Source organism: Lepisosteus platostomus, chromosome 6 (assembly GCF_059453375.1).
Source record: "Lepisosteus platostomus isolate fLepPlt1 chromosome 6, fLepPlt1.hap1, whole genome shotgun sequence".
Classification (NCBI taxonomy): Eukaryota; Metazoa; Chordata; class Actinopteri; order Semionotiformes; family Lepisosteidae; genus Lepisosteus; species Lepisosteus platostomus.
Genome location: NC_142616.1, coordinates 56,998,849 through 57,019,181, shown reverse-complemented (window position 1 = coordinate 57,019,181; position 20,333 = coordinate 56,998,849). Strand labels below are relative to the sequence as shown.

Below are 20,333 nucleotides of genomic sequence, written 5' to 3'. Positions count from 1 at the left end.
TCCAAAGAGGCAGTCTGAAGTTCCACATTTGCTCTGTGAGGATGCAGCAGTCCCCAGCGTGACACTTGAAGGCATAAGGCAAAGACAAATCGTATGGGTATATACTGTAATAAAAAATAACTTACAATTCTTAATGAATAAAATGTTAAAAACAAGCCGCTGCCTTCACAACACAACAATTTTAATTCTAAGACAGAGTGCTATGTGTTAAAACATACAGGTGACTTGTTTCTTCAGTCCTGAAATAACATTGATGTGGGATCAGTATTCTATGGAAACAAAACAGTAAAAATTGTAGATTTTTCGTACACCTCTGACACAATTCAGGTGAAATTAGAGCAGAGCTGACTTAATGTGAAAGAAATATCACTATCTGCTAATGTGTTAAATAGTAACTTTATTCTGAATAAAGATAAGATTTCTAAGCTGAAACATGCAAAAAAATCAATCTGGTTTGAATAACATCAGCGTAGGGACACAATAAGGAGCAAAGGAGAAAAGTGGGTTAGATCTGTAAATAATTAAACACAACAATAAATGGAACTTAAAGGCTAAACCCAGTAGCCATTGTGAAAATAATCAATAGATCATTCACAGAGCAATCTAGCTCTCACTGTTGTGAAGCAAAATGGCAGCCACAATGTGAATTCTCTGTACGGCATTTCAAGTTTACTCTTATTTTGTGCTGACTTGGTGCCTCATGCATTTCAATCTCTTTGACATTTTGGGAGAGACTTGAGACTTCATACATTCTAACATCTCCCATTCTTCTGCCCGCATGAGGTGAACACCGAGATAGCATAGCTAGCAGCACCATATCTGTTCCGATCACAGAGACAGCATGTGGTGTGAGGGGAGCCTGCCATGCAACTGGAGTGTAAGGACAGCGAGGAGGGCAGAACCATAGGAGATAAGTGACACTAGCAACTGTGCACAGTGCTTTACATTGATAGAAGCTGGAAAACAAAAATGAATCATAAAGTTGTTTGGACCACACTGGAGTCTGCCAAGCAAATTGCATAAACGTTAAGCTTAGCAAGACCTCCTTTCTTTTCAGCATTTTGGTCTTTGGCAACCAGAAATATATTACTGTTATCATCTTAGTTGCAGATTAAGGAGAAAATCAGCTCCTAAAAGAGAATGGTCTTTTTGTTTCTACACTATGGGAAAATATTTGAATGAATCCACTGCATCGCTACTCCAGAACCATAAAGTTTCATTCAGGAGAGTCACAGAGCAAAGCTACTGTCTGGCACGGTACTGAAAATATGCAGCTCACAGACTTTGCCGGGGAAAACAACATTTTAGGAATTCATATGATGCAGCCTTATATCACCTTTTTAACATTTTACATTTTTTACATTCCAGTTTTCCTGATAAATTATTAACTGCATTCACAGTCCTTGAATTCGTACACTGTCCTACCTTGTAAGAAGCCATTGTGAAACCAACAGATCAAGCTACTAATTTCAAGCAGGCATCATCTCAATTCCATAAGCCTTTCCAGGAAACAGTGCTCAGTTCAAACATCTTCTTGAGCTGGGGTCATGTGTTGAACTTGCACAGCAAAACTGGAAACTGTTCTGTTTACAGCTCATGACTTACTGTCACATGACTAGAAAAGACTTCATACAGTGTTACAAAAACTATTATCTGTGCATTATACTGTACGTGCTAAATTGTGGTAGTTTGGTAAACTAAATATTAATCTATTTTTTCATGAAGCTACATTTAATTCTAGCATCTTAGGGTCAGGCTCTTAACCTCATCCATGAATTAGATGTTGCACAACCTGTGACAGAACCATTTTAGACCACACTCCTGGGGTTTTATTACAATATTCAGTTATGGGGTCTGTTGCCGATTTCTGTTGCTTTCATGGGCAAAGAAGAGCAACGGCTAAAGCCTTTTCTTTAAACAACTGAAATTGAAAATCACTACTTTCATCGTGTCCAGAGAGCGGGCATATTTTTATTAGGGCCTTATTAACAACAGTTCTTCAGATAACATCCTCAGCAATTTTGTTCATTTTTAATTTTAAATCAAACAAAATCATTATAATCTCAAACTTAAATAACATCTCCACAACTTCAGGAGTGAACGTTACTACAGTATAGACAAGTGACTAAACATTTTCCCTTTTTCCTACAGATACCCACAGTGAATTTGAAAGGGATAATATATGCATTCACATATCACTAAAGACAAAAGCAGTCATGTGCATGTCTTTTATTTCTGCTCATCGAGAATCCAAATTTTACAAAATTCCAAACAATAAATCCTGATAACAATGTATCTATTTAAAAATTTAAAAATCACAATTAACCTTGTGTTGCAGAGCGTCAAAAAAGCTAAATTCTATAATAAGAAGTATTTGAGATTGGCTTCAATATTTGCATATATTTCTTTCATTTTGGAAGTTTTGGACATTTTTTAAAGATGGTATAACATACAGTGCCTTGCGAAAGTATTCGGCCCCCTTGAACTTTTCAACCTTTTGCCACATTTCAGGCTTCAAACATAAAGATATAAATTTTTTATTTTATGTGAAGAATCACCAACAAGTGGGACACAATTGTGAAGTGGAACGAAATCTATTGGATTTTTGAAACTTTTTTAACTAATAAAAAAATGAAAAGTGGGGCGTGCAAAATTATTCGGCCCCCTTGCGTTAATACTTTGTAGAGCCACCTTTTGCTGCGATTACAGCTGCAAGTCGCTTGGGGTATGTCTCTATCAGTTTTGCACATCGAGAGACTGAAATTCTTGCCCATTCTTCCTTGCAAAACAGCTCGAGCTCAGTGAGGTTGGATGGAGAGCGTTTGTGAACAGCAGTTTTCAGCTCTTTCCACAGATTCTCGATTGGATTCAGGTCTGGACTTTGACTTGGCCATTCAAACACCTGGATACGTTTATTTGTGAACCATTCCTTTGTAGATTTTGCTGTATGTTTGGGATCATTGTCTTGTTGGAAGATAAATCTCCGTCCCAGTTTCAGGTCTTTTGCAGACTCCAACAGGTTTTCATCCAGAATGGTCCTGTATTTGGCTGCATCCATCTTCCCCTCAATTCTAACCATCTTCCCTGTCCCTGCTGAAGAAAAGCAGGCCCAAACCATGATGCTGCCACCACCATGTTTGACAGTGGGGATGGTGTGTTGAGGGTGATGAGCTGTGTTGCTTTTACGCCAAACATATCGTTTTGCATTGTGGCCAAAAAGTTCGATTTTGGTTTCATCTGACCAGAGCACCTTCTTCCACATGTTTGGGGTGTCTCCCAGGTGGCTTGTGGCAAACTTTAGACGAGACTTTTTATGGATATCTTTGAGAAATGGCTTTCTTCTTGCCACTCTTCCATAAAGGCCAGATTTGTGCAGTGTAAGACTGATTGTTGTCCTATGGACAGACTCTCCCACCTCAGCTGTAGTTCTCTGCAGTTCATCCAGAGTGATCATGGGCCTCTTGGCTGCATCTCTGATCAGTCTTCTCCTTGTCTGAGCTGAAAGTTTAGAGGGACGGCCAGGTCTTGGTAGATTTGCAGTGGTCTGATACTCCTTCCATTTCAAGATGATCGCTTGCACAGTGCTCCTTGGGATGTTTGAAGCTTGGGAAATCTTTTTGTATCCAAATCCGGCTTTAAACTTCTCCACAACAGTATTACGGAACTGCCTGGTGTGTTCCTTGGTCTTCATGATGCTCTCTGCGCTTTCAACAGAACCTTGAGACTATCACAGAGCAGGTGCATTTATACAGAGACTTGATTACACACAGGTGGATTCTATTTATCACCATCAGTCATTTAGGACAACATTGGATCATTCAGAGATCCTCGCTGAACTTCTGGAGTGAGTTTGCTGCACTGAAAGTAAAGGGGCCGAATAATTTTGCACGCCCCACTTTTCAAAAATCCAATAGATTTCGTTCCACTTCACAATTGTCTCCCACTTGTTGGTGATTCTTCACATAAAATAAAAATTTTATATCTTTATGTTTGAAGCCTGAAATGTGGCAAAAGGTTGAAAAGTTCAAGGGGGCCGAATACTTTCGCAAGGCACTGTAAGAGCCACAGCACATTTCTGTCAGACCTGACTCTCTCTGAATGAGAAAATTCCAACAATCAATGCTTTCAGGAAATTAGTCAAAGGGTTATAAAAAAGGCCACTAGCCAAATGAGGTTATTAGCGAGCACATTCGAACAACACACAAGGAACTTCCTTTACAGTGTTGTTTGGACAATCTCAGTGTACACAAAACCGCAAAAGTCATTCTGTGGGAAAATATTTTTCAAAACAATGACATGTTATCTTCAGCTTTGACAGCTTTCTGCAAGAGACAGTGGGTGAGAGAAGTATGATAAGATCTAAAAGGTTTTTAAAGATTTGAACATTAATATTATTGAATATTACTACCGACATATCTGTTCATTTTGATCATTGTTTTCCACAGTATAAATACAATTCTTGTTTATTCACAATATAACAAATTAAATTCTTAACTCTGGCTCAGTTAATGTTCTGTAGTATCTTAATAGCAAGTGGAAACTGTTAAAAACGCATGAGAACATTTTACACTTTGTGATGTATTCATTAAAATGTTTTCCAACATAACACTGATATGCACTGTTTAGGCAATATGCAAAAGTAACTTTTCATTTGAAAAATCTAATCTGCATTATTATGTTAATTGTTCACATGGACAGGTACTTTAAAGTCCTAAGAGACAAAGCAGCATGTGACTGTGTGCATTGCAATTAATACCAAAAAGTTGCAGTAAAATAATGACAAAATATTGAGCAGCTCAATTAATTATTTCAGATCTAGTTACTTTCAAAGCAATACAGGCTTGAATATGGCTTTGGAGGTGTCATGAGGGTGGCAAGGGAGTGTGAATGATAATGACAACTGTTTTAAACTATTGTAAAGTTTAACTCTAGTCTCCAGCTGCGATCTGAACTTGTGATGTTTCTACTGCTAACAATACTATATCAAGGAGTCTATCACTCCAATATAAAGACTCTGTTGAAGGTAGATGACTGGAGGAGCATTATGTAAAGTTCTCAGGAAGTGAAAACGTTTCTTTTTGCTTTTGGTCTCCAGACAGTAAATTAGGTTAGTAGGACAGAACTCAACTCTTCTTTTCCAGGTATCTTCCATTATTCATCATGGCTTCTGAGACAGGGGATTGTATGCATCCAGTACACATACATAGCTCCTTTTCTTTAGCTTACCTAACCTCCCATATAAATGAAACCTTTAATAAAAAACAGAGAAGTGGAACAGCAGTTATTCCACTTACACTTAAAGTACAACACATGCTTTATTGTCTGTTGTAAAATATCTAAAGGAAACTTTGAAATGTGTCTTATGATTTTCACTAACATGGAAAATGCGAAACATCTGACACTGTTTTGCGTTTAGCACTTTTTTCATTTCTCAAATTAACAAATGGCACTGTAAAATTAACCATGTAGCGTTTCAAGTAGTGGAAGTGTCAATATAGTTGTTTTAGGTTCTCAACATACAACACACTGCATATCACGTTTGTATAATTACACATTCATTCTCTTCATCTGATCCATTAAAGCAAACTAAACTTTGGAAACATGCTCTAAGCACTGCTTCTTAAAACTTCCTTAATACTGCAAGTGGGCCATGCAGGGCATTCAATGTTTTTGGTTCTATATGAACACGGAAAAGCTATTGTTTTCTTACAACACAAGGAATGCATTTTGTCTATGAACTGAGCAGCTGTAAAAATAATAAAAATATGTCAAAAATAACATTGTGAAACAAATAGGCAGCCCCACTTAACCGACATTTTACTATTAGCCTGATATTTATGCCTGAGGGGTTAAATTTTTCCTGTCTTGTTAATTGTATGCTTCATTATTTGCTTAACTAGGCTGGTGAGTCTTTTGCCATTCATTACTGCTGACTGTACTGTAAATTGATCTTATTGTACAAGCCTATACATTAAACATGTATCTTAGGCGTTTACAGCGTTTCCTAATGAATGTTTCCTGTAGGACTGAATGCTCCGGCAAAAAACTAAAACGCACATACCATCTGTAAATGCTCCACACAACTGAGAGGCAGGATGTGTGCTGGGAAAATGCAAATAAGTCACACACCATGTGAGACAGTTGTCTGACAAAGCATTCTGGGAAGTGCTGATAAACCAACCCCAGACTCAGTCAGGATTTAGAACTCACCCAGTTTAGGTGGAATAATCAGCGCAGAAAATTAAACAAACAGAAACCACCCCAAATGCAGAATGAATGGGAGAGGAGTCAGAAAGAGATAAGAATATGAACTTATGCTTAACCAGAAGAGTAGAGAATGACCCTTATGTGAATCAACACACTGAGCTCAGCATTAAAGTGAATAAGCACACTCTCAGTCTGTAACCTATGCTCTGGGTGATTAGCATTCAGCCTATAATTAAGAGAAGCCAATACCAGATTCCCTATTGTGTCTCTTAGCAAAAGCCCATTGAGATATTTAATCTGCAGCTTTCAGTGCTAAACCCTGGGCAATTTGTCTTGTCAGTCAGGTATAGGAGCTGAAGCAGGAGAGATGAGAGACCTCATCTGGCTCATTCATTATTGATGGAGACACAGAATATGAACAAACTACACTTCTAATACACTAGTGAAATATACTCACAATGCATGCTCATGCTCTCAAACAGAAGAACAGACCCACACAGAAACACTGATAGTCTCAAGACAAGCTCATGGAGGAATTCACTCATGGGAAATAACTCTTCAAGGACATTGAACAAATCAGCTTTGGGCTGTTGGTCCCTTTTGCTGGTCCAAGGACAGCACTTCAACACTGACAGGAAAGCACATACTATAGAAGCATTTTTGTTCCACTGAATGTGCCAAAATGGCATGCAGCTGAGCTCACTGATGCAGAAAGGCAAAAGAAACTTCTCTGTGATTTAGAGGCTTTTATTGTCCTGGAGCTCAGCAGTAATATTTGAAAGGCAGAAACCAGTTCTGACAATATATCCCTTTAGAAAATGGCCACTTGTCTAGCAGCTTAACACTATTTCAAAAAGCCAGATTGTACTTTGCTTGAAATGTAATAAACATGGCTGTGTTTTACAGATCGATCCACTCTTCATTTTGGGTGTATTTAAAAAACTAAGAACTGAGAACTTTGTATGTCTTTTGATTTTGTCCGAGTGTTTTATTGGAATATGGAGAAAAAATCTTTTCCTCACAGAATTTAAAAAAACAACAACATTGCTATAATGTAGGTGGTTCCTCTTCTGTCCTGTACTGTGTTATCTACCTACTGGAGTCTCGCAGTGCGTCTGGCTTTCCCTACTTTGAATGGAGTATGTGTGCTGTTCTTATGTGCCGGTCAGCAAGAATTTGATTTGCAAATGTATGGTGCCTTGCTGCAACAAGATGCACAGCTGGAATTAGGGAAGATGTGAAGAGACCTTCAGCCCTGTAGCACAGGGAATATAGCACAGTGTAAAACTGTACAGACATGTAACCTTGTAGAAACCTCTCTTCTGAGGGCTAATTAGTCTTTAAAGTGCCTGTGCTGCTTGTGTTTGCAAACACAACGAGCATGTGCACTGCACGCAGTCTGTGGAGGCTGAAGTTGAGAGACGGTGAAAGAAAAACATCCTGCTATCAGGGGTAAATCAAGGTTACCAGCACAGGAAACAGAAAAAGCTACTTGCACTTCTTGCAGCTAAATGAGATTTGATCGAATGTGAAATCACAAACTCAAGCACCTAGCAAAAAATCTGATAACACTGACAAAACAAAATGATATGCTGCTCTGGTAACAATCATTTCTCCTAGACGGGGGATGAACAGTTTGTTTTCAGACTATGTTGTGAGGGGATGCCATGTCATAGTGGGTACGTTTCTGGACTCAATCCCCGAGATGGACTTGTGTCCTGTCTGAGGGGGTGAGGAAATCATGTGTTCTCTTGTCTGCTTTACATCACAGAAGCCAGGATGAGCTCTGACCCTGATGAGCCGATGTATTGTAGCTCTGATATGGAAATGATCTGTTTGGAGTGTGTACATCTTAAAATTTTAGACTAAAAAAGGATGGAGCAGCATTTCTGTAATGTTTAAAATATGTTATGAGTTTTCCAATAATTCACTTTCATTTATCAAAACCTGAGGCAGCATTCTACAGAGGCCACATGCAGCTAAGATATTTTCTTGCGTTTGTGTGACCTTAAGGGGTGTCTGAAAAAAATTAAAAGAGCAGAGTCCTCCCCAGAGACAGAATGGCTAAAACGCAAAGACAGCAGCTCTTCCATCTCTCTGATATACAGCAGACTGTACAATAGAAGAGTTGCTCTATAGGCAAGCTAAATGTACTCCATTGAACATTCAAAATACTTTTAAATTTATAATACATCCAAAGTCAATGCCTTTGAAAGCATAGTTCCACTCATTCTTGAAATGAATAGGTTTTTAAATAAGATTCTAAGTAATGCAATATCTGCTTAATCCCTTTCCCTTCCCCCTTAAGGAGACAGTAAAGCAATTATGAATCAGCAGGCAAACCAAGGCATATTTTGAAAATTAGGTCTTACATTGTGGGGTATGAAAAGCAGGCAAACATTTGTAAGATGCATCTTAGTTAAGAATTGTACATTTGAAGCCAGAGAGTTCTTTTAAACAAAACTATGAACAATGCTTTCACATCTGTGGTCATTCGACTTGTCCATTTCTTTAAAGCTGACATGCTCCTGTTGTAATGTACCTTTCATGACCTTTAAAATTTTAAATTTAGAAGCTTACTCCATATTACTGCTCCCTGTTTCACTAGATATCTTGTACAGTTCAGTCTCAAGCAACAAGGACAGAGGACACAATACAGATTGCAAACCATAACTTGGTTATTACAAATCCCTTAGCTAAAGGTTCTAATAAGATTCTTCACAGTGTCTCACGTCCATTGATCTTGAGGTAAGAGTCCGATGGCTTAAAAGACAGACATTCATAGAAGAATGAGATCAGGAGCAATATGTAATTAAATTAGCTTTTGTATACATTTTTATGAAATCCCCCTGTAAGCTAAACTGCTTTGTTGTACTTTTGTAGATGTGCTGGGTTCCTTATGAAAACAAAATAGTCATATGATAGCATTAAAAAGAACAACTGAGATGTAATCCGCATGGAATTACACAGTTCTACTCCTGCTGAAATATAGTAAAGATAATTTGTTTTTTCAAAAAAAAAATCAGTGCACATACATATGCACACGGTTTGGCTGACTTCCTCAACGTGGGTTTTAAGCCTTGTTCAAAGACCAAGTTCAACAACCATTTTTAATCAATTTAAAAAGCACACAGTCCCTGTAAATTATAAGCATTCTTCTTTTCCCAGTTAAACTCCAGCTTGTTTTTTTGTTTCAAACGCTCAAAGGAGCTGTACCGTATCAATATCTGGGCAAATTGTTTTTTTAAACGAGGTGAGAGCTGAACAGCAATTAGTTGCTAAGGACATAGGAAATACTGGCACCTTTTGTATAATCCTGGAAAAGCAGTGCTTAATCTGTCACCCAATCAGCCATGACCAGAGAAGGCAGCACAATGGGAACACAAACAGGTCCAACAGATGACACAAAGTATGAGAACACATCAAAGCTAGTGGATGTTTACAAAGGCAATGTCCCAGGTTAATCGGACAGCAATCTCATCCGGGGAAACTGAAATTATTGCTGACTGTGCAGAAGGTACTTTCTCCTTAAGAAAACATGTGGTCACAGCCAGAGACTCATGAGTACCATTCATGCTGGCTAATAAAGCTGTTTTCATAAGGAGCTAATCTGGAGCAAACCACCTGAGTGATTAATATCTGGATATATGTAGTTTATGTTGAAATATGAATTAATTTTTTTGGGCAATGCTGTCACTTTATCATACATTATGGATTACAGATATTATTCACTGAGGCAGATATATGAAAATAATAGAGGATTGCCACCTACATTGCTCAAGGTACCAATAGTCAAAATTTCTTCTTAAACAGTGTATCTGAGTAATCTATTCTACAGGACCGACCACAAGCATTTTTTTCATTGCAAAGATATGAATAGTATCAAATTATTTTTATCAACTGTTTCTTCCTGCAACTCTATTCTTAAGGATGGAAACACACATCTTTTAATAAACCAGTCAGTCATATTACTGATCAACTCAAGGGTATGATACTGATATTACTGCCTAGACAACTTTGTTTGTTGTGTAAATAAATAAAGGACCATACTTCCTTCAAAAATGTGCTAGAATGACATCCTGAAATACTGTAAATAGCAGAAAACTACACAATTAAAAACATGCATTGTGTTATTTTTTCATTTCCATCTTGTAGTATCTGAAAAACGCTGGAGATGGGGCCTATACATCATCAGCTCTAGAGTACAATAGAGGACTGGATGGAATAAGCAGAAATAATTAACCACTGCCCCATGGTTACAATATATTACATTTATAATGTGAAAGATATCTCTTTACCCTTGGGAGTAGTATCTCCCTGAGCAATCTCCATTTCGTATATGGGAAGGAAAAATGAAGGTGTCTGTTCAGGAATCTGACTAGGTTTCCTGTATGTTACTCAGGCACTTATGTGATGCTATGCAGTTCCCCACACTTAACCAGCAGTGATTTCTACGATTTTGTGTTCGGACATACAGTACTGTAATTAAGCAACTGTCACAAAGTTATTATACCACATGAAAGGGCACGAAATGAATCCCTTGTGTCTAAAAGGCAACAATGACTTCAGCTGGCATTTTTTAAAGTAGAAAAATTTATGTTCACAGTACTTCACCAAAGCTATCATTTCAAAATGACCGTAGCTGCTACAGTATGGTACTGTATAGTTTTCTCAGTTCTTTTCAACTGATTTTATGCAAACCAGAAACTGCGAATACAGTCACTTTCAATAACTCTTCTTCAGCAAAAGAAAAGACACAGGCCACCTGTTTCAGAGCACGAACAGCACAGACAGACTAAAAAGCTCTTTCCCCTGCTGTGGTTAGCTTTGGCACCATACTGCAAGGAAATAACCATGCAAATCAGTCTACATTTTATTAATCAAGGGCAATTTCCTTTCTTTCAACATTTTGAAGATAACCGATGCATACACCAATAAAGAGATAAATACAAAGTCCACATACAGCAAAGGTCCAAAATAAACACAAAACACTTCTTCTTGAATTAAAATAAAACTGCAGCCACAGTGATTACAATTGCTGATTTGGCGATTTCTGCAACACATTGAAGGAAGTACAAAGTACAATTAATAGCAAGTCTAAATTTTGCATCCATAGCAGAAAGCTGATAAAGTCACATAAGGTACAGCTGGTTCCCTACTGGAACATGCTTCTTTCCACGATAACTCTAGACAGTACAATTTTCTCCCTCTGGGCAGAACCGCCAGACTCTAGTCCTGTAGCTGCCCACATCATTCACCACACAGGACCTTATTTGTTCCAAAGGCTACTTATCTTTGCCCTGCTGGTGTTATTTTCTGCCAGCGAGGGAAGAGAAATATTTACAGTTTCAGCAAGATAGTTTTTCAGCTGTCATGCGGAAAAAAAAAACTAAACAAGAGCTTGTTTAATAACCCTCCAACGCAACTGGAACAGCACACACAAGATACTGTCTTTGGGAAGCACTTGTTTAAAAAGAAAGAATTCATATTTTAAGGAGTCTGTCACATTAAATCTACTCAGGTTTACAGTAAAGTCTGGAAACCAGACCACAGAGGCTCAGCAAATTACAAGCTGTACCCTAAGATAAAGTCGAAAAGATACATAGAAACCATAATGGGCACTTTCTTCAACCTTAGGATGCCCTTGAGAAACAGAAGGAGTGTACCATGCTTTGAGTAAATAACCCAGGAGAAACATTCATTATTAAAACATTGAATTGGGAAAACAGAACATTACAAAGCATATAATGTTGTCCAAAAAATAATATGCATGGCATGTTTTTGTAACTTATAGTACTGTGCATGGTATACACACAGAGATAGAAGCATGTTTCCAAACTTGCATCTGGTAAACATCTTTCTCTGAAAATAAACATATGCACAATAAAGGAATTGAATGCTTGGGAATACTTAAAGTAATTGCAATTAATTGAATGGAAAGCTTATAACCCACTGAAGAGCATGCCATTCTTTAAGTAGGCTTCCTGTCTTTTGTAATGCAAAGAACATTAATGGTAAAGATTAATGTTACACTGATTAAAGATTGATACATCACAGGCCCACAGAAGAAATCTTCTTCTAAAGAGTCACAAAAATATTTTATACATTGTCTTACGCCCAGCACAAAGATGAGAATGAGGACATAAAAACATTCTGATAACATTTTGGCAGATGGATAGCTTTATACTGAATTTTGCAGTAACTGAAATGAGCAAAGCTAATGACCAGTACAGAATTTAAGATACAGTAATGGAAAAAAAAAAGAGGCAAAGGTCATGTAGCACTTTGGACTACTTAAGTTTCAATCCATAAATGTATGTAAAGTAGCTGATAGTCAAACTTTGCACTGAGCAGAGGGTGGCTGGCATTTTTTCAGGGATTTGCGTTTTCCATTACACAAAATGTTGCAGGCTTCAGCTGTATTTCCTTAGTGGTTTTAGATGGTGGTTTGGAAGAAACGTTAGTTTTCTGCTATAATTCCCAAAATCCTACTTGAGAGGCTAAACGCCACTAATGTTTCCATTCATATGTTAAATTTTAATCTGACAATTTTATCATCCGGACAACCTTGGAACAGTAAAGACCTTCACAATCGTTAATTTGTTTCTTTACAGACACGGGTGGTAGCAGTGGAACCAGAAATTCCATGGGACTGCTTCTGTTTGTTTATGTTCATACAGAGCTCTTAGTTCCTGACATTTGTTTTGTGTAAAAACAAAACAACTTTTTGTTAACTACTGTTAACTGCTTAATCTCCTGGTGCCGAACACCAAACATACAAGGCAGCAGCCTGCTTGAGCTACAGTTCTGAGATGGTACGTTAACAAAGTCTTGTTGATAAAGCAAATCTCTCAGCCCCTTCTTGAAGGCTGTGGTGTGTTGGGACCATAACAAAGGTTCCAGATAAGAGGAGGCCTTTCAAAAGCATCTAGCTCATTGTGGTTGTTGCTAGCTAACTGATCCAAGGATCTCATCCAGCTGCTTCACAAAGGAAGCCAGGGTATCAGCTTTGACAACACAGCTAGGTAGCATGTCCCAGACTCCCATAAGGCTTTTTAGTGGTGTGCTTGCCTCATCAGCATTTGGCCCCTCTTCTGCCCTTTGTAACAGAAGGCCTTTCACTTAATACACTAATGCAATTAAACAAAACATCTGCAAAGCTGTCTGCAGAGTGCACATCATCCTGCAATAATGTGCTCTCTGGCAGTCACTGCCATTTTATCTTCAGTCAACAAATGAGCCAAGGAAAAACAACAGGGTTCATGGCACCTTCCCCAGATAACCAAAACTCTTATCACAGTGTTATTGTACTTGGATGCTTTCCAAAGATGCCAACATCAGTTAGTTTTTGTATTTATACATATACAGTACGTTCTCGGAACTAAAGAAAATGTAAAGCTGATCCTTTTTATCAGATTCAAAAAAAATGAATAGTTTAAAAAAAAATTTTTAAAGACCTAAAATAATAACCTCATACGTACGGACCAACATGCTCTGCCACTATTTTCCCTAAATCTCATTTACTAATTACATCTCCTTCTATTGTATCTCCTGTATTTATCTTTTGGGATTATTATTAACTGAAGCAAACCTTTTTGTTTCTAACCACATTGCCCTTGCCTTTGCAAGTCCCCAGACAAGTGTCTGTTCAATTTTTCTGCAGCAAAAAACATGGGTCAGCATCAAACCAGCCTCAAAAGCAGCATCCCCTGCGCTAAACTTAATACAGAGATAAAAAGCAAATGATGAGTATGAATCACAGCAGGAAACAAGATCAAATGCATCTCTTCTCATAATGATAGGAGAATTGCCCAGGAGTTACAGGTTATACAAAAACTCCTGATCTTGAACACAAGCAGTGTTCTACCGATGCTACTGAGGTGGGTCTATAAGTCAGTATAATGTATTAGCCTTTCGAAGTAAACTGTTAACTCTTTAATACTATGGTTACTGTATTACCTTGAAACAATTCTTCATGCAGAAAGGACTCTTGCGGCACGCTGATAAAGACTATATTTAAGCAAACATGAATTGTATAACCTGTAAATTAAAATCCCTAATCAGAAAATGTGACACACACACCAAAATGCTGAGAAATCGCTGTTTCTGAGGTGAAGTATTTTACATGAGGGGGGGAGAGAATTGTATCCCTTGAAAAGACAATTTTCCACTTCTGCTGAGATTAATAAGTAGATAAGCAGAATGTGTGACTAATGAAGTGGTTAAACAACTGTGTGACAGCAAGGCTCTGCATTTTGGAAAACTTTAAAAGCACACTGTCATGCTGTAGCAGTGGCAGATGGAAACAACCCCTTGGGACAGAAAGATGTGTGTGGTGCACTGCTGCAGCTACACAAGGGTCAGACACGCCATTTCCTCTGTATCTCAGAATTCAAGAAAAAAAGGACTGTTCTATCCCAACAGGGAAGAGGAATGTCACTGGACAATAAGATTGAATAGCACTCATCTTCCAGAGTGCTGAGGCGCCTGATGTGCTAGTCTCTCCTGACATAAGAACATTAAAATAAGATTAAAATGAGAGGAGGCCATTCGACCCACCTAGCCTAGTTGGTAGTTAGTGGCTAACTGACTTGTTTCTTGGAAGAAGCCAGGGTAATGGCTTCAACAATGTGGCAATGCAGCTTCTTCCATACTCCTACACCCCTTCTAATAAAGTTCTCAGTTTTAAATTCACTTCTGAATAGTTTCACGATGGCATCGAACCTAGGAAATACTGCCAAAAAGATTGGATTTGTACTGTCAAGGGGCTGTCAATAGTTAACAGTTAAATAATTGACACAGGCATTTCAGCATCACACAGGATCCTTAACTCTAGGCCTCGAGCACTGCAGTCCAGTAGGTATCTTAAATTATTCTATCCCTGAATAATCGCTTTCTAGCCTGAGCTCAAAAGATCTGAGTAGCCAAGCAAGGCTGGTGCTGGGTAGTACTTGGATGGGAGACCAGGTTGCTGCTGGTTAGGCAGGGCTCTTCTCTCTAGACCAGAATTTTCAAACCTCACTCTGGTGACCAGGAAGTTTGCTGTAGGATGTGGCATCCTTTAACTGAGATCCTGCCTACTTGGTGATAAAATGAGATCAATAATAATAATTGCTTACACTTTAATGACCACAGAGAGTCAGGACCTCGGTTTTACGTCTCATCCAAAGGACAGCACCGGTTTACAGTGTAGCACCCCCGTCACTATACTGGGGCATTAGGACCCACATGGGCCGCAGGGTGAGCACCCCCTGCTGGCCCCACTAACACTTCTTCCAGAAGCAACCTTAGTTTTCCCCAGGAGTCTCTCATCCAGGTACAGACCAGGCTCACACCTGCTTAGCTTTAGTGGGCTGCCTCTTGTGAGTTGCAGAGTGATATGGCTGCTGAGAAGCCCCCAAAGACCTGAGTTAGGGACCACTTACATAACAATAAAAAAGGGACACTACTAAAATAAAAACAGGAAGGGGAGAAATAAACACACAAGTGGTGTGGATTGTATTCCAAGATGAACTGAAAAATGAATGCCTCTCAGGAGATGACCCATTTATCCTACTGCCAAGGACAGGAATCTTTTATTTATCTAGCCGTCACAAGGTCTGACGCTCAGACCTGTGCATGTCTGAGAGAAGTACAAGGCTGACTTCCCTATCTAACTCTCAGCTCCGGCAATTCTGGAAAATGTAACTGGGAAAAAAATGCTTAGTGTGTCTTAAGCCTGCAAATTAATATCCCAATAGGCAGACGTTCCACAGTCTATTTTTGTTTAGAACAGGGTAGTGACCGACAGGCAAAAGGCAGATTCACCACCAAGCAGAAAATCAATCAATACCTAGAATAACTCCTGAGCAGATTATGCAGGAAGCAAGGAAAGCTCCATCGACTACAGCACCACCAAGGGAGTGGGATTTGAAAGGATCGCCAAAGGCTTTTGCTTCATTAAGTAGCCTTGAACAAAGAGACGGCACCCCTGAGTTGGAAAAGCAGCGTGTGTTAGCGGCAACAACCGCCCATAATTCTCAGCTCTGAGCTGCCACATTTGAATTGTGCAGCAGAAGGCGAAGGCTCAGGTTAAAATCTGCATTTCATTTCAGGGTCACAGACCCTGGCTAGTCCCTACATTTCACCCATTTCATCTACGCTGTAAAAGGCAAGAGGTTTTTTTTTTTTTTTGGGGTGGGAAGCAGTGGGGGTGGAGGGTTTGAATTGAAACCCCCCCCATAAAAGGTATTAAAATGAGATCCTGGAAATTGAAGACGAGCTGAAAAATAGGGAGTAATCCGAGCAGGGAACACCTTGAGTGTACTGTGCAAGTGGTTTCAATGAAAGCTGTGCATCACTGAAAGGTGACGGTTTTCAAACAAATAGAAAGACGTTGGCCTCATAGAAATATTCTTTTGAGGGGGTCTGAAGATGGGTGGGAAAGCACAGACCAACATCGTCACTATGTTAAAGGGGTGGCCAAGTACTAGGATTGGCCTCCCCTGGATATATTCCAGTAGCCATATCACTCTGTAACTCACAACTGGCAACCCACTGAAGCTAAGCAGGTGTGAGCCTGGTCAGTACCTGGATGGGAGACAACCTGGGAAAAACTAAGGTTGCTGCTGGAAGAGGTTTAAGTGGGGCCAGCAGGGTGTGCTCACCTGTGGTCCATGTGGGTCCTAATGCCCCAGTATGGTGATGGGGACACTATACTGTAAACTGGCGCTGTCCTTCGGATAAGACGTAAAACCGAGGTCCTGACTCTGTGGTCATTAAAAATCCCAGGGGGCTTCTCGAAAAGAGTAGGGGTGTAACCCTGGCATCCTGGCCAAATTTCCCAATGGCCCTTACCAATCATGGACATCTATGAATTGGATTCATTACTCTGCTCTCCTCTCCACTGATAGCTGATGTGTGGTGAGCGTTCTGGCGCACTATGGCTGCCGTCGCATCATCCAGGTGGATGCTGCACATTGGTGGTGGTGGAGGGGATCCCCATTACCTGTAAAGCGCTTTGAGTGGAGTGTCCAGAAAAGCGCTATACAATTATCAATTATACAACACAGGTTTCAATCCCTTGGTAAGTTATCAAGAGTTTTAATAACCAAGCTATTTACACAAAAGATTAAAATGCAAAGATCTTACAGAACCAAACTATCTATTGAATACTAGGATCTTTGTGCATACTTTTTTTTCAACAGCATTAATGACGTTGACTTTGAATAAATTAATACATTTTCTTGCCACTAACCAAAAGACTTAATATAAAAAGTAAAAGTGTTGACTTTACTGAATTCAGGGATAAAACATACATGCAAAAGAAGTGACTCTCAATAAATTGTCTATTTATTTTTAATACCATGTAAAATCCCCACAAGTGTTAGGAAATTCTAAAAATAAAGACATCCCACTTGGTGTCAACACCCTGTCCGAATATCTTAGAGACTAGTGACCAGAACCATATGCTTAAGCACTGAAGCAATTTGATGCTTGTAAGAGAAAAATAACCTAGAAAGGTGTAGCATGTATACAACGTGATTTGAGGCGGCATGTGGCACAATGGTCAGCATTGCTGCCTGACTGCACTGGGGCCCTGGGTTCAGTTCTGGACCTGGGGACCTTTCTGTGTGGAGTGTATGCTCTCCCTGTGATCATGTGGGTGTCCTCCAGGTTATCTGGTTTCCTATCGCTATCCGAAGATATACTTCCGCTTCTGTAAATCAGCTCTGGTGTGAGTACATGCCTGTGTGTGCCCTGCAATGGACTGGAAACCCATCTAACATAACATAACATCACTTTATTAGCCCTATACAATTTCTTGCATTAGGAATTTGTCTTTTTGCATACCCCAGCTTGCTCTCTATGAGACACAGACACACAGACAGGGAGAGAAGCTTGGGGTCAGAGCGCAGCGTCAGCCATTGTACAGCGCCCCTGGAGCAGTTGGGGTTAAGGGCCTTGCTCATGGAGTAGGATTCCTCTGCCGGCTATGGGATTTGAACCGGCAACCTTCCAGCCACCGGCACAGACCCTTAGCCACAGAGCCACTGCTCCACCTGTATCCCCCTTGACTGTGTTATTTGGGTGCCTAGGCTCCTCGTTCCCTGTGTACTGGATAAATGGGTTTAGAAATGGAAGGATGCATGGAAAACATGAACTCCCTCTTATAAATATACAGTGGTTTCTCAAGCTGCGACAAGAGGGTTGAGTAATATTTGATATTTGCCAATTAGTTAAAGATTACCATTTGCCACTTAACCAAAGAGGAGATTTAAAACAGAGACATCTATTGTCAGGATTTTGTTAGCTGTCTGCACTGCCTGGAGTGAATATCTGGTTGGTTTTACAGTATCTTTATAGAATACTACTATGATTGAATCATTCGTGGGTTAAGGAACCCCCTAGGTTTACAATGTCCACGTTATTACGAAAACCAGTCTTCTCTATCACATACAGTGTAGACAAAGGCTTGTTCCCTCTTTTAAAACAAACTCATATACAGTCAAATCGTTGTTCCTTATTCAAACAATGAAAAACGTGTGATATTATACTATTACTCTTACTTATTATGTGGAATACAATTCCACAGCAAAAACTTAACATACAGGAACCTTTCTACCTTTGCAAATTTCACAGCATTATTTGTTATGTGTTCTGTTTCTGCACACAGTATGTGATCTAAAAGGGTATCAACAAATACATTAAAGGAGAAGGGCCACATTTTCTGTATACAGTCCTGTAAATGAGATTACTGGAAACAATGTCCACTTTTTACTGCAATAGTTTGAATCAAGCGCAGGTAAAACATCTAGTACAGATATTCTCATGTGAACACAGCTAGTAACTGTGCATTAATACTAATGTAAAAGCCAAGGATACAGAAGCACAATAAAAACTGAAAGCATAACAAAGGAGACAGAGGTATGGACAAATCACAGAAACCATGTTGAAGAAAACTAAGAGTACCGTATAAATATGAAAATAACATAGAACAACTGAAAACATTAGCACACTTGCTAAAGTAAACCTACACAAACCTATTCCCTTTTCTGCCATGGAAGAACTGGCTTGTAATTCAAAGGCGGATATGAATTCAGCTCAATACTTCATTGCTGTGTTGATTGGAAATTGCCCTAGTATAGCCCAGATAACAAAAACCCCCAACAAAACACATATCACACATTCACCACACATATTATTAATTGAATCAAAGGACTATAACACTTATGTTTGTATCCACTCATATAATACATACAACATCCAAGATCTACATATTAAAGTGCTCAATGGCCTCTAGATAGGTGCTATTTCGGAACCGAGCAGCACCACGTCGGATGCTTTAAAACCTCCTCCCTGAAGGAGGGGAGCTGTACCCGTGCTAGCAAAAGAGGGAAACAGACACGATTATGCCGAAGCTCTTAAACAATGTCTAGAGCAACTGTTCCAATGTCTCAATGGACTACAGTTAAGTGCATAAAGCGAGAGCAAAGAGTATTTTTAAGTTGTCAATGAGAAACTGCAAACAGACTGAAAGCAAAATTCCTGCAAAGACAGTACACAACAATTATAATATCCCACCGCACACTTTTCCTTTTCAGCATACTCTAAACACCTACCAAAACTAATTTTAAACCATTTTAAAAATCCCTTTTACTGATTCTATCACAATCCTGGATATTGGAATTATTACAGAGAACTGCAGTGCACATAAGCCATGGAAAAACAGCTAACAGGAAACATGCATAAAAAAGACATGTTAGGTAGCAGGCTCTACCTAACACTTTGAAAAGGAATGCTTGGCTTCCACTTTTGCCAAATTTAACCACATTTATTCAAGTTACAAAGCAGATTTACTTTACAAATCAGGCAGAAAAATTCTCATTGTCAAAAGCCTCCCACCTAATTTTGAAGTGAAAGGGAGAGAGCTGGAGAGGTGGGGGCTGAGACCGGACCCGCAACTCAGGTGGCTACTTCCACACTGGCTAGAACGCGGATACAGTGAACCATTGTTCACACAGAAGTGTCTTCCTGAAGAACCTGCTGTCAAGGAGAAAGGACGGCTGAGTGGCAGGTATGGTTTAATTATAACCACACTGGAACCAGAGAAGGCTCCACTCTCCTCCTCCAGGGCTTGCAAAAAA

At 39.3% G+C, this 20,333-nt stretch overlaps 1 protein-coding gene across 11 annotated transcripts in view; it reads right to left on the bottom strand.

Moving 5' to 3' along the window:
• tmcc1a (transmembrane and coiled-coil domain family 1a) overlaps positions 1–20,333 on the bottom strand; it is a 109,581-nt gene that overhangs the window by 45,102 nt on the left and 44,146 nt on the right. The gene's annotated exons all lie outside the window — the stretch shown is intronic.